This window comes from Passer domesticus, chromosome 24 (assembly GCF_036417665.1).
Source record: "Passer domesticus isolate bPasDom1 chromosome 24, bPasDom1.hap1, whole genome shotgun sequence".
Taxonomy (NCBI): Eukaryota; Metazoa; Chordata; class Aves; order Passeriformes; family Passeridae; genus Passer; species Passer domesticus.
This window is the reverse complement of record NC_087497.1, coordinates 2,129,128-2,141,745: the sequence shown is the minus strand read 5'-3', so window position 1 is coordinate 2,141,745 and position 12,618 is coordinate 2,129,128. Positions and strand designations below refer to the sequence as shown.

The window sequence follows — 12,618 nt, the reverse complement described above, 5'->3', positions numbered from 1 at the left end:
CCTTCAGGTCACTTATCTCCACTGCTTGTCTCTGAGATTATGCCATTTTTGTCCCTTAGGTAAGGTGACAACTGCCCAGCAGCTGCCATGAAAGGGAGGCACTGATGGATCAAACATTTGGGTATTTTCCATATAACTTGCCTTTTCACAGCCCAGCATCACCTTCACTCTTTCTCTCCTGATACCCCAAGTTTTTGGTGGAGGTTTTTTGTGGCTTTTCCTTGCCCAGCCAAAAGAATTGCTCAATTTATCCCTCCTAACCTGGTGGTTTTCCACCTTCCATTTCACCCCACCCCAACCTCCTACTTCACCCGCCCTTGGCAGGTCCACCTGGAGTTTTCCTCATTCTCCTGAGGTCCTGGCTGCCCTCAGTGATTCCGTGTGATCTCTGGATGGTTCATTGTTCCCTTTCCTTTCAAGATCACACACGGGGCCGCCCGGGATTGGTGTCAGGCTCACGAGTCAAAAGCAAAGTGGCACCTGCCCAAATCTGTGAGTTACGGCCACACTCGGAGCCAGCAGAGGAAGCTGGAAAAGAAAAGCTCGTGTTTGAATAGTACCCCAGTCATCCTTCATTTTATCCATTATTTAGGGGTCTTTTGGTTAATGGTTGACTGTTTTTCTTGAGCGTGGAAGAATTTTGATGTGGAAAGAGCTGCATGAGCATTGCTGGAGCTGAGGAGAACAGGACAGAGTTCCACAGTGCCACAGCTGACTCCTCGGTCCTGTGAGCCTCTGCTGTCACCAAAAAAAAAAAAAAAAATCAGAATAAGACTCCTTAACACTAATTGGGTCTTTAAGAGGACATAATTTATTCAGGCCTGAGGTCCAATATGGGATAACTCCAAACCTTACATGGATATGTAATTCTACCAATGTTTTGTTTATATACAGTCATTAAATGCAAATTACAATTTACCCATTTCTATAAAACCCATCCCAAGTTCCCAGATTCAGTCCTTGTTTTCTCTGTCACTGCACCCTTGAGCCAGATGTCTTCTTCTTGTATCCCAACCTTCCTTGCTGGAAAAGCAGCCCCTGCATGCCTTGTTCCTGTGCTGAAAGTTCACAGGCATGGTAAAAATGGAATTAAACCTTTTGGTGTCAAGGCCAAGGCTTGGTGACATTGTGCCAGGAAGGGCAGAGTCAGCACAGCAAGGCAGGGATGTCCTTGCTGTCCCATCCTTGAGCCATTTCCTGTTCTCCTGATGGTCCTCTGGAGCACTTCACAGGTTGGAAGGTTCCTGAGGAGCTCACAAAGGTCAGACACTTCTTTGGTTGGCTCAAGTGTGCGAATATATTTGCGTATTGTGGTGGCAAAGTGCTGAGTGCTGGTCATCACTCACACTGCTGGTCCCTGACCCTCCCACCACTCTGAACCAGAAAAAGCATTTTTCTCTTCCAGAATGGTCATCTGGGGATTCATGGCACAGTGTCACTGATCTCCCAGCTGACCCACCAGAAACAGGAAATTAAAATCAGAATTCCTGCCTGGAAGCAAGAGGAGAGGTTGTGGACAGAGCTGGAGTGGAAGAATAATGACCATGAACTGAAAGCAGCTCTGCTGGCTGGGTCTGATGGGACACAGCTCCCAGGAAGGAAGAAATTCAAACCAGAAATCCAACAGAGCATGTTAATGCTCCCTCCAACAAAATGACATTAAAAACTCCATTGCAGAAAATCTAGAAAGGGAAAAGGTAATAACACTGCAAACTTCAAAACAAAGATCCACACAGAAGAGAAAATAAAACTCATCCAGTGCCACCCCTGCCATGGCAGGGACACCTCCCACTGTCCCAGGTGCTCCAGCCTGACCTAGGATCCAGGGGCAGCCACAGCTGCTCTGGGAATTCCAGCCCAGCCCCTCCCAGGGGACAATTCCTTCCACACATCAAATCTGAATTTCCCCTCTTTCAGTGTGGAACCATTCCCACTTTTCCCATCACTGCAGGTCCTGATGAACAATTCCTCTGCAGCTGTCCCGGACCCCCTCAGACCTGGAGCCTCACTGACCATCCCCCAAAGACTGAGTGACCATCCATCCTCAGGCAGGAGTTTTCAGTCATCATTCACAGCTTTCACAATTATTCACAGCTCTCTTTTTTTTCCTCACCACGTTTAAATTGGCAAGGTTTACTCATGAAGGCACAGTTTGTGAATACAGAGGGAATGTTTTTCTGGCCTCTGCTCGTGTCCTGCACATGAACAAGGAGATTTTCCCCGTGATTTGTGTGCCAAGACTCCCCATTGCATCATCAGGTGGCCACAACCCCCTGACCTGGCTCTCAGAGATGCAGTTGTGACTTCATCCCTACCTCAGAAATTGTTTACACAGGAATGGGAAGACAGAGGCCTCAAAACATGAACTAAAAAAAGTAATTACTCCAGTTTCAAACTTCTTTTTATAGTGCAAACAAGTGGATAAATTACAGGGGCGAAAATCCACTTTAAAATGGGTGAGAGAACTGGAATTTTATCCTTTTATTTTGCTGAAATGAAACATTTACTTCATTCTAAACTAGCCCCTTTTGCTTGTTTGAACTCCCAACAAACCAATAAAGAAGAAAACAATTATTGACCAAGCTTTTCCATTATTTTTTTTTTAAATCAAGACTTTCCCTCCTTATAAGGAAAGTCAACAGTCTTTGTTCTGAGGTAATTCAAGTGTCTCCACTGGCAGGAAAGTTTCCAAGTTTTAGGTTTAGATGTTTTCCTTTGTGTGCCTGACCTTTCCTCCAAGCTCCCGCCCTCTCCCTTTAATCTCTAACCAGCACTTTGGTAGCGTGGCTGGGTTGGGTTTTTGTGTTTTCCTTGAGAGCAATCCATGCCTCTGGAGTGGACTCAGTGCTCCTGCTTTCTTTCTGACGAGAGAAAACTCATTTCTGCTCTTCCAGGCAAAATTCCAAGGTATTTGGACATTTCTCAACATTGGGAAAGATGAAGTTTGTGCTGTGCTCACCTATTGAAACCCCCCTGCAATCCCTGGAATATTCCAGGCCAGATTGGATGGGGCCTGGAGGAACCTGGGACAGTGGAAGGTGTCCCTGTCCATGGCAGGGGGTAGAACAAGGTGAACTTTAAGGTTTCTTCCAATCCAAACCATTCCGTGATTCCATTATTCTACATCTGAGCTGTTCTATAAATCCCCTGCGTCCTATTTCCCTATTTTCAGCGTCGTCTTGTCCAAAAAAACGGTGAGTGATGCCTTGTGCTCCAAACCTCCACTTTTAACATGGCTTTTGCTCTTGGTTTGACCCTTCCCCTAAGGGTCACTGGGAAAATCAAGCCTGGAATCAGTAAATTAAAATCACTGTTGGGGATTTTAATGGGGCAGCTCCATCCTGCAGTGACTCTGTTGCCCTTCCCCACACAGAGGAAGTTGGAGATTCCACCTCAACAAGACAAAAAACTTCTTTACTGAGAGAAAAGCTGCCCAGGGAGGGTGTGGAGATTCCTTCCCTCTGCTTCAGGACAGCCCTGATGGAGCAGGGAATGGAGCAGGTGACCCTCTGTGGGCCCTTCCAACACCCGGGGATTCTGTGGGATCAGGGGCTGGAAGCACAAAGTGAGCCAGGAGCTGAGATCCCTGTAAGGGGTTAGACACCAGCACTGAGCCACTGGAGGGGAGCAGCTGGCACTGGGATGGGACTGGGAATGGGAATGGGAATGGGAATGGGAATGGGAATGGGAATGGGAATGGGAATGGACTGCAGCTGGGACAGGGACTACGACTGGAATTGGAACTGAGACTAGGACTGAGATGGAACAGGCCTGGGACTGAGATGGGGATTGGAACTGGGATTGGAACTCTGATGGGGACTGGGACTAGGACTGGGAATAGGCAGGGACTGAGACTGGGACTGGAACTGGGACTGGGAGCTTCTCATGTCATGGAATTAGCCAAGAGGAATGTCACAGGCAGTGGCCAGCTGGCTGTGACCTCTCCAACGTCCAGCTGCTGAGGAGGACCATGGACACTCTCCCAGGCCAGCAGGCAGAGTTTGGAGCTCCCTCTGGAGCTGAGGCTTCTCACCTGCAGCACCACAGGCACCTCCAGAGAGCTGATACACAGGGACTTTTCCACCTCCTGGCCCCATGGGGGATGAGGGGAGCAGAGATTTCCATTTTGTTGGAATGGGCATCTCTGTACAGCAACCAAGGCACTCAGAGAGGCAACAGCAGCACAGGGACCAATCCTGCTCCTCAGTTCATTTCTGTTTGTGACAATGGCATCACTGGAACTGTGGGTTATGTCATAGGAGATATGAGTCATCAGAGAGAGTTTGGAAAAGAATTCCAAGACCTCCAAATCCAACCTTTGATCTGAGTCATCAGAGAGAGTTTGGAAAAGAATTCCAAGACCTCCAAATCCAACCTTTGATCTGAGTCATCAGAGAAAGGTTGGAAAAGAATTCCAAGACCTCCAAATCCAACCTTTGACCAAATACTCCTGTGCCCACTGAACCACATCTCCAAGTGCCACTTCTGCTTGGTTTTTGAACACTTCCAGGACTGGTGACCTCAGCAGCCCTGGGCAGCCAATATTTAAACACTCTTTCAGTGGATGACGTTTTCCCAATATCCGACCTGAACCTCCCATGGAGCTGTTTCTCCTTGTTTATTCACCAGGTGTCTGGGGAAAGAGGCTGAACCCCACCTGGCTACAGCCTTGGAACATGTAGATGTGGAGTCCAGGTTTGTGAAGCACAATGGGCTGAAGACTTCAGGGAAATACAATTATGAGTCTTCATCATTTATGGAAAAATCACATCCCTTTGGAGACAGTGGGACAAAACCTCTGAGGTGGCACAACAAGCCCACAAAAGTACAAATTTGTCTCTTTGGCGGAGACGTCACTCGGATCTGATCAAGAACTCAAATATCAGCCCAGATCAGGAAAATCACTCATGGAAGAAGATCCGAGGTGCTCCCTGAGTCTCCTTTGGAGAGGGACACCCCAGCATGGATTAGGTCAGGTTGGGAAGGATGTGATGCCTCAGGTTTCAGATTTTCTATTTTTCAGATTCTGTGCTGCTTTAGTGTGTGGGTCTGAGCTTCACATGAGGGGATGGTGAGCTCTCTGCACAGAGCAGGGAGACAAAACAATTCCTGCTCCAGCTGGGGACCAAGGACAAATGATCCAAATCTCAGCCCAAGAGCACAAACCCCATGGGCTGGAGAGAGAAAAACAAGCAGGATGGGACTGCAGGGGCTGGGGCTGGAATTGGACAATGAACTGCAATGTGCACATGGAGCAGAGCTGATCCCAGGGAGAGACCCCGGCAGCGCTCGTGCATTTTGGGGCCATTTGGGTTCATCCTGGGTGCAGCCCTGGCTGGGCTCTTGTGCTGCCCAAGGTGGATCCATGGAGGAGATCCTTTTAATAAATCCCTGCTTTAGTCTTTAGCTCAGACTAGTCTCTGTTCTAGGTCAGCCTTCCTGAGGCATCAGATGGAGGAATAAAACACCAAGGTACCCACAAGCAGATATAGCAAAAAATTGTGAAGAAGGAAAATAACCTGGATCCATCCTCCCTTAACTCCAGGTGCTTCTGGCCTGAAGCTTTCCTTGGGAAGAGAGCAGGAGAATGGAAAGGCAGAAAAGATAACAAAGGGAGATGGGATGCAGAAGGTCTAGAGATAAGAGGGGCTTGGGATGGCCCCAGTGAAGGCTGCTGGAGAGATCAGAGGCACAAGTGACGAGCTTTGTAGGGGCTCCAACATCGTTTGGGGGGCAGGAATGGGGAGTAAGAGGGAAGACAATCCCCTGGAGCAAGAGGGTCTTCAGCAGGGGCAGCACCAAGGAGGGAGAGGCTGCAGGGCCTGCTGTGCAGCCGTGGCTGGGGGAACTCACTGCTCCATTCCTGTTCCAACAGCTCTGCTCAGACACCCGTGAGTCACCCCAGCATTTTTAGCTCCTTACATAACTACTGCCAAAAGGGAAGGTGTTCCAGCAGAGCTGCCAACACAAATGCCCAGGGACCAGCTCTGCACCCCGTGGGATGAGTAAGCACCGGCTGCAGCACGAGCAGGGAGCATCTCTCACACCTCACCAGGTGTTTTGCAACTGGGATGAGCTGGAGCTCTGCCTCTGGTGGCAGCTGTTTTACCACATACAAAGCTGGTGGGGCAAAGCTGGGGAAAAAATAGCCAGGAAAATGCTTCCAGTGCAAACCCTGACCCATGGAGTTACCCCTGCTCCACACTCCAGCCCACACGTGAGGTGTTTTCCTGCCACTGCCTCTGCAGAGTCCAGAGATCCAGGCTCTTACCCGCTTTTACTTGCCTTGTTTCCCTGCTAAAAGTCTACAGGCACAGCAGAAACTGAATTAACCCTTTTGGGATCAAGGTGAGCATCACTCTAGATCCCCTACAAACCAGAGCTGGGTCTGCAGGTCTGATTCAGTCCTGAACAGGAGCAGAAACTTCTTAAATCACTCAGTGCTGTGTCCTGCTGACTTGGACCCTTAAGCTTTGTGCCACTGGACAAGTGTGAAGTGGCCTTAACAAAAAGCAGCATTCCAGTGTGTTTTTTGCACCAAATTTTGCATCTCACCTGGCTCCCCAGAAGAGCAGCTGCCTCACACCTGCCCACTGCAAGGAGGGAAACTCCCTTTATTAAAGCTTCTGTCCCCAGGAAACAGAATGCCACCCTTGCCTCGCAGATAGACACCACGCCCTGCACTTACTGCTCACCAGGCTGGTAACCACTTCAAAGCAGCACTGCCCTGAGGAGTGATGATTCCTGAGAGAGTTAAATCAACATTTCCTAGGGAAAAACACCACAGGGTGCTGCTGGGCAGAGCTCTGTGCTCAGCAAGTCTGACTGTCTGGCCAGATCTGAATCCTGGAGTCTCCCTGACAGCAGGACATGGTTTGGGTGAGGGATGAACCCAGCAACTCTTGTGGCTCTGTATTTCGGAGTAAGTGAAAGAAAGCTGCCAAATTCAGCTCAGAAAAGTTTTCTTACCACAAACCTGGTGATAGGGTGGGGCCCTGGGCATGGAAGGAGGCACTGGAGGGTCTCTGTTCCACCGTGGTACAAAATCCTTTCTCATCTGGGCTGTTCTAGAGGAGGCAGAACTCAATTCACAGGCAGCAAAGTCCCAGATCAGCCCTGCAGCACAAGATTACCTCAGAACAACTGATTTATCAGAGACCAAGGAGGAAACCACTTTCCTCCAAGAGGAATTGAATATTCTACCCTGTCTCCTTGTACTTCACCAAGAGGTGTCTCCTTATTTTTCAGACTAAGTGAAGGAAAGCTGTGAACCTGCCAAACTCAGCTTGGGAAGGTTTTCTTACCCCAAGCCTGGTGATAACCTGGGGCCTTGGGATGGAAGGAGATGCTGGAGGGTCTCGTTCCCACTTTGGTACAAAGTGGGAACGAGACCCTCCAGGACATCTCATCTGAGGTGTCCTGGAGGAGCAAAAACAGAATTCAGAGACCACAGAAATCACAGTCCCAGATCAGCCCTGCAGTGCAAGATTAGAGCAGCATCACTCTTTCACCAGTGGAAGAACCCCCCTTTTCTCCAGGAGGGATTGAATATTCCACCCTGTCCAAACCCCCACACCAACACCAGGACAAAAAGCTGCTCTGGCAAACATCTCCTGGTGTTCAGGGACCTACTCATGGCACCCTGACAGCTCCTCAGGTCTGGGGTTATCAAAAACAAAACTATTTTTTTCCAAAGCCAGGCTCATTTCCTTCCTACAGACAAACCTGGCCACTCAAATGGCTGTGCTCTGAAACTACAGCTCTTTTCTAACCTCAAACCACCCTGCTGGCCTCGGGCAGTGCCCTCAGCACTGCCTGTCCTGCTCCTTGTGCCTCAGAGCTCAGCAGGTCTCAGGCTGTTGCCCAGTAAAAATAAAACATGACCAAAGTGGTCTCTCCATGTCCCTCCTCCAGATGGATTACCCAGAATCTGGGCATTATTGTCAGAATTCCATGGCTGACACCTTTTCTTCCTGACTCTGGGAGAGGATTAAAGCTCACATTTCTTGATTTCTCGTGCTCTTGCAGCTTCCCCCTGACTTCCAGGGGAGATCTGATATTCTTGGAGCAAGAGCATGGTTCCCTGTGGACTGGGACCAGAACTGGAGATCATCAGGATCATTTTCTTGATCATTCAAGCCAGTGTCTCTGATCAGCTGCTGCCTGTGGAAGTTCCTCCATTTTTACCCATCAGAGGGAACCATCTCACCTTGCCCAGTGATGGCACAGGTTTTAAGAGAGTAAAAGAAACTCATAAAATACACTTGAAGCTTTTGAGGTGATGTTAAAGTGCTTTTTGCTTTGGGAAGAAGGGCTGGCTCAGCCTGGGCAGGGCCCAGGAGCTGTCAGAGTTCAGCTTTGCACCCCGACTCCTTCACTGCTGCTTGCAAACCCTGCTCACACTGAGAACTTCTGCACTAGCCACATTTATTGTGTTGAGTTGGGGGCTCCATCCAGAACTTGCAGGTGGCTTCACTCTGAGAAGCTGGGCCTGGCTTTTCCAGCAACAAACACAGTTTTAAAAATGCACAAAATTCATTCATGCTACAGCACATGGAGTTAATCATTCACAGTCCCAGTACAGGATGAGAGTTCCAGTGACAATAAACCATAACAGCTTTCCTTGAAGCACCATCCCTTGAGTTCAGAATTGCTTCTTTAAACACCCAACAGTTTCTAGATCACTGTCACAGGTAGGTCAACAGAAGGGTAGATTGTCCTGCATTCCTGCCTGATTGCACCTGTAAGCAAAACTCTCTTATCAGTGTCAGAATTGCTGCCAAGAGGGTGCCAGGAGGATCCCTGGGCTGCAGCACCAGCATCCCTCTTCTCCAGCACAGCATCCCCCACTGCCTCTGCAGACACAGGCTCGAGAGGAAGTGGAGCACAAAGCTGATGGATCCATCTGTGAGGATGAAGAGAGGCTGTCCTGGTCCCCTGTGCCCAGCCAGGCTGCTCACACTGAAAGTGAAATTCAGAGATGATGTGGGTGTGGAAATGCCATACCTAATGGGTGGGAAAATCTAGGTAGGCACCGGGGAGGTTCAGGTTGGGCATTAGGAAAAATTTCTTCTCTGGAAGAGTGGTCAGGAATCAGAAAGGGCTGCTCAGGGCAGTGGGGGAGTCACCATCCCTGGAAGAGCTCAAAAACCAAGCGGAGGTGGCACTTCCTGGCTGGCTTAGTGACGTGGTGGGATTCAACCAAAGGTTGGACTCGGTGATCTTGGGGTCTTTCCCCAACCTTGATGATTCTGTGAAATGGCGAATGTGATCCCAGAAATCTCTGCTTGGTGACACTCCTTGAGTTATCCTGTAGGAAATTCAGGCAGAGCTCTCCCCACACACCTCGTGGCGGTGATCACCAGCATTCCCAGCCCAAGGGGAGCAGCAAACAGGCACCACTGCAAGCAGGAAGAGATCCCAGAGTCTGGGAAAGTCTCCCACATCAGCTTTGTCACTCTCCCCCTCAGAACACAGCCCTTGAGGTGTTTTTCCACCAATTCATGGAGACAGATGCTCAGCAAGGTGTTCACAGCCTGTTTTCCAGGCTGTGCTTCAGGCACTCAGCAATGACAATTCCCAGCACAGGCTCAGCCAGTGGCACCTCCCTGCCTGTCCCCAGCACAGGGGACAGAGAGTTTCATGCAGGATGTGCTTACCTGGAGCTCATTTGTTGCCCAGCACAGTTTAATTAAAGCAATTTTAAACTGTGTCATCCCTGGTTCTCCACTCTGTGCAGCTGCAATGGCTTCACCCTTTGCCCTGGGAGCAGCACCTCTCTCTCAGTACCTGATTTTCACCCCTTTTTTAGGCTCTGAACCTCACAATGATGAATTCCTTCTGCTGGAGCAGCACCAAGACCCACAGAGGAACCTTTAATTGCCCCTGCTTGTGCTGCCAACCCCAGCACCATCCCCTCCCACCCCATCCAGCCGTTTCCCACGTACTGGGAGCAGGGGTTCATTCTCTGGCTGAGAGCTGCACAGGGTGGGATGGTCTGAGCAAATCACTGCTCTGATCCCACTCCCAAGGGGCTTCTTCCACACTCAGGACACCAGGGAACACCAGGACCTGTCTTGTTGTCCTTCCCCATCAGAGGCTTCCTGGGGACACTTGAAAACTCACACCAGGGATGAAATTCACCCATTTCAAGGGGTTCTGCAAAAATAGAGCTACAAAATTATCCATTTTGGTGATTGAGCAGGACCTCAAGGAGGACTGGGAATCTCTGAAGGGCAGCAAACCTTTCCTCTCCACCACCAGCAGCACTCTGACCCTGCTGCTCCTGCTCCTGTCTGGATGACAAGTGTTATTCCAAGCCTGCAGGCGAGCTGTAAATACAAAATCATGCACACCCTCCATTAACATTAGCAACAATATTTAAATCACACTCTAGAGGCTAATTGGCAAAAATTCAAAGGTGACATAGAGAGAGCAGCCCTTGAACAAAGCATCAGACGTGGAGGTGCTGTTCCAGCTTGCCCAGGCTCTCCCTCTCCCCTGATCCGAGAGGGCAGATCCAGCTCGGCCCAGGCAGTGGGAACTGGGCTCCCAGGGTGCCAAAAACACACCAAGGAGCCTGGAGGGCTTCACGGGGCAGAAAAGTGGGGTTTTGCCCAAGATCTCACAAACAGCTGCCCACGGAATCTCAGAATCATGGAATACTGGGGTTGGGAGAGACCTCTGGCATCACAGTTCTGCCCTGGCAGGGCTGCCTGGAGCAGGGGACACAGGAACACGTCCTGGTGGGTTTGGGATGTCCCAGAAGGGAGACTCCACACCCTCCCTGGGCAGCTGTTCCCATGCTCCATGGAAAGAAGCTCCCTGTCATGTTGAGGTGGAACTCGTGTTTTATTACATGGCCACTGCTCTTCATCCTGTCCTGGGCACCCCTGCACAGAGCCTGGCACCACACCCAGGTGGGCTGAAACTCCAGGTTTTTCACTGGAAAGAGGATCCCTCCCCAAAACCTTGATGTAGCAATTTGAGTTACAACCTACATTTGACATCTACCTTAAATCCCAGCTCCTGGGTCGATGGTGGGATGTGAGACTCACCTCCTTCCACAGAGACTCCCCGTTGAAAAGCACACTTCAAACGTGACATTTGCTGGCTCAGAATCAAAAAAGCGCCTTTCAATAGACCCACACTGACATTCTCTACCCAGCCAGATGTTGAAGTCAGCATTAAACTGGAGTCATTTTCATACAGATTCGTGATCTTTAACATTTCTGAGCTAAGAGAGAAAAGTACTTTACAAAGCCCTCTGGGGATATGACCCATAAAACAGCAGCTGAACCGTGGGCTCTCCGGAACTGCAACTTACACATCTTTATTGAAGTAGCTGCACTTCATTTTCCCCCAATTTTCATCCCTTTCCCAAAGCTGTGAGTCACGGCCCTGAGAACTCCCCAACTGCCCCCATGGCAGCCCTCCAGCTCCTCTCTCAGCAGCCCGAGCGAGGTGAGCTTGCAGGAGCAGCTCGAGGTGTAGCTGAGGAGAAAGGCAAAAGGAGGAGGTGCAAAGGGGCAGCAGCCTTGGGACTCAGGCTCCTGTTTGTCCAGGGATGGCACACACAGAGTGTGCCCACAAAGCTCCAGGGCAAGGGGTGAGGCACTGCTGAGCCCCCTCTTCCCTGCTGTGTCTGAGAGCTGGCACATTCCCACGGCAGCAAAAAGGGATAATTCCTCTCCAGATTTAGGACATGTGTGGGAGCTCTGTATTTGCTCAGCACCTTTCACCTGAGGTTTTAAACGCCAGAAAGGAGGCTGAGAAGGAACAAATCCTCAAGGGGCAGGATGTGACTGCCCAGCCATTCCCACAGAGCACCCACCCCTCTGCCCAGGGATCTGCTTTGCCACTTCTCTCCATGCCCAAAATTCCTCTTCCATCCTCCCCTTTCTTTGCAGTGAGAATCTTCTTTGCCAGTTCTCTCCATCATGCCCCAAATCCCTCTTCCATCCTTTGCAGTGGCACTGTGAGGTTGGAAGGACCCCTCTGGTTTGACACTTTGTTCAGTTCAGGCTGGAGAATTCTCCCTGATCCCTGTAATGGCTCCTTTCACTGCTGGACCCAACACTTGCCATGAATCTTCTCAAGGAGACTTTGGCCAAGCTCATGAGCAGCCCAAATCTCCCATCCACAGCCCCCAGAGACTGTGCCAGTGGCGGGAGAGGGTCCTGTGCCCAGGACCCAGGGCTGGGCACAGAATTGGTGCCACCTTCCCCTGGCTCCTCAGGGCACTCCTGCCCTTGTGGCTCTTCCTGAGAGTATCCCTCGAGACCATTCCCAGCTGGTTTATCCCACTGGAGCCTGGGAAATCACCACAAAAACAATGAGAGCTCAAAAACAGCTCAGGGAAGAGCTTGGGCCTGGGCCCTGTGCCCTGGAGAAGCCCCCCTGAGCAGTGGGACATGAGCTGCTCATTCCCTGGGCTGGAGGTGGGCTCTGCCAGTGGGTGGGTGCCTTCAGTAATGAAATTACAATATATTTAATAGAAATATTTCATATAAATAAGGCCATCTCATTTCACTGCCCACCCCAGAAGTGTGATTGGGATGCCCTTTCCTGCTGCATCTTCCTCTTTCACTGCTCCACATCTCCTGTCTTGACCTCTCT

General features: G+C 50.2%; 2 long non-coding RNA genes across 3 annotated transcripts; one reads left to right on the top strand and one right to left on the bottom strand.

Annotated features, from left to right (window-relative positions):
* Positions 1–548: 548 nt before the first annotated feature.
* Positions 549–7,346, bottom strand: LOC135285900 (uncharacterized). 2 transcript variants are annotated; one of them, XR_010350530.1, is made up of 2 exons: positions 4,034–7,346; positions 549–738 (listed from the first exon to the last, which is right to left on the bottom strand). It is a non-coding gene; the product is annotated as an uncharacterized LOC135285900 (long non-coding RNA). The 2 variants fall into 2 exon arrangements; XR_010350531.1 differs by having other exon boundaries at positions 549–735.
* Positions 4,152–6,047, top strand: LOC135285898 (uncharacterized). Its single transcript, XR_010350528.1, has 4 exons — positions 4,152–4,400; positions 4,630–4,695; positions 5,430–5,545; positions 5,876–6,047. It is a non-coding gene; the product is annotated as an uncharacterized LOC135285898 (long non-coding RNA).
* Positions 7,347–12,618: the final 5,272 nt, after the last annotated feature.